Here is a 2,443-nt window from a genome sequence, read left to right on the forward strand (position 1 = left end):
TATAAATAAATATATCTATATCTCACAAATGCAGGCCACATGTCAAATTCAGCTTTGCTTTTTACAAATGAATAAACAATAAAAATGAATGCTGGAGGGAGTGTTTGAAAAGACAACTATTTAAATTTTTATTACGTTTGATGTTAACTAAGAAGGTTTAGATAAAACATATATATATTATAAATGCACACATTGCAGATAAAGCTTTATTAGAAGACACATTAGCTGACAGGTGATATGGAGCTTCAAGTGTTTTGTTATATACTATGGACATTTTACTTTACATATTGAAACATAAAGCCATCTTACAACTGTGAAGTGTGTGGATGTTCTTTATTACCAACTTGCTATTTTTTAGCAATGGTGTCTGCCTCTCCTTTTGCTCTTTATTTTTTTCTCAAGTGCCTGGTGGGATCCCCTGACCTTTGAGCATTTGTACCATGGACCCTCAAAGTGAAATAAGTTCAAAGTCCCTCTATCTCATGCTACTCCCCAGGTTATGAGGCTAGACTCCAGGACCCACAAAAGCCCTGGAAAGCCTGAGCAGGCAGATATCAGACTCTCTTACCTTCTAGCAGTCAACATAAGCCTACAGTCTGGGGTGCGTAGTCTCACAAGTAGAGAATTCTTGGTGGTATTTTTGCAGTTGCTTTAGAAAAGGAACCGAGGGGCTGGAGAGGTGGCTCAGCAGTTAAGAACACTGACTGTTCTGGGGGTTGGAGAGATGGCTCAGTGGTTAAGAACACTGTTCTTGTAGAAGACCCAGGTTTGAATCCCAGCACCCACATGGCAGCTAACAACTGTCCATCACTCCAGTTCCAGGGGATCTGACAGCCTCTTCTGTCCTCCGCAGGCATTGCACGTCATGGGTGCACTTACCTACATTAACACTCATACACATAAAATAAAAATAAAATATTTTTTAAAAAAGAAAAAAAAAAGGAACTGAAAAATAAGTTGGAGCCAGGGTCTAGGGCTTTCCGGAGCAGCCTGCTGTGTGAGTCCATCCGCCATCTTCACTTCAGTCAGGGTGAAGTGAAGCCAAGCAAAGGGCTCCCCTTGTCTCCTCCTTTGCCAGATCCCTGAAGCTTGTTCTCAAGATGGGGAGGGAAAGGAGAGGTGAGATCCAGCTTGGGCTTGCCCCATTAGATGGAAGAGATGGTACTGCAGGATGGTGCTGCTGGGGTAGGGGCATTCCCTTTGCAGCTTTTGTCCTCACTGCTCACTCCCTAAGCTGTTCCCCCCTTGCCCAGAAGAGAGGCAAGAACAGGGGTGCCTGTCAGGCTCCATCCTCATCAGGACTTAAGATTTCCTGCTGGGTAGCCAGCCTTACTGCTGATTGCTGGGTCCTTCCTGGAGGCTCTAGGGCACTTCTGGCTGGGTATTTTCCTGTACAGCGAGAGGCAAAGCTTCCTCCTGTCTTACCTGTTGGCTCCCACCTCAGCTGGTCACAGAGAAAACCTTAAGGGGGCTTGGCTCAGGGACAGAGAAGGAGGCTCTTAACTCCCACCTGCCCTGACGTTCCTTTCCAAAGACACTATGCTGTCCGGCACACTCATCTTTTAGAGCTCAGGTAGCAGGCTGGGTGTATTTTTCTAGGTTCTTTCCAAACACCTAACTGGCTGAGTCTGAGATAAAGGGAGTTGTTCCTGATGGGTATTTTGCCTTGAGGCAGCCTACAGATTCCTACTGACTTTCTGGCTACCCCACCTGGACATGGTAAGAGCAGAGTCTGCAGTGGGATTTGTGGAAATTTCTTGCCCCTCTGAATCAACAACTCAATAAAAAGGGGCACATGGGATCTTGTGGAACAAAGGGCACCATTCAGTAGCGCCAGCAGGTCATATATCATGGGCCTAGAAGCCTGCCACACAACAGTGTCTACTGCTGTGCCCTGCTTGCAAAGGCAAAATAGCCGATTACCGCTCAGCTCTGTGGCCATGAGTAGGTGGCTCTTGGGGCTCTGCTCCTGCCCAGGGCCAGGCCTCTCAGTGCAGCTCAGCCACCCAAAGACCCTCAGCCACAGAAGGTCCTGGAATAACAAGACAGAAGGAAAAGAGAAGCTGGGTCAGACTGACAAATTGTTAAAAAACCAAACCGACTTCCAGCCTCAGCAGGGCCTCGAGAGGTCAAGAGGCCTCTGCAGGCCTCTCTAATGGAGCCTGCTAGAGCAGCAGCAGCCCAGCCTTGCAGTGTCTTATCTTACAACATAAAATTAAAACCCACTTAAAAGGCCGGAGGGCATGTTAACATTCCCCCTGCTGTCTAATTGAAGTAGTTCCCAGTGCAAAGGATTCTACTTGAAAGATGTCTCCCTCCGAGCCAGGCTCTCCTGCTTGCTGGAGGCAAGGAGGGAGAGATTGTCATTTCAAAGACCTGCACAAGCTCAGGCCTGAAAAGCACAATTTCTGATTGTGGCCGCCACCCTAGTGGCAGGTGGCGA

This window comes from Nannospalax galili, unplaced genomic scaffold (genome assembly GCF_000622305.1).
Source record: "Nannospalax galili isolate Female #2095 unplaced genomic scaffold, S.galili_v1.0 scaffold879, whole genome shotgun sequence".
Classification (NCBI taxonomy): domain Eukaryota; kingdom Metazoa; phylum Chordata; class Mammalia; order Rodentia; family Spalacidae; genus Nannospalax; species Nannospalax galili.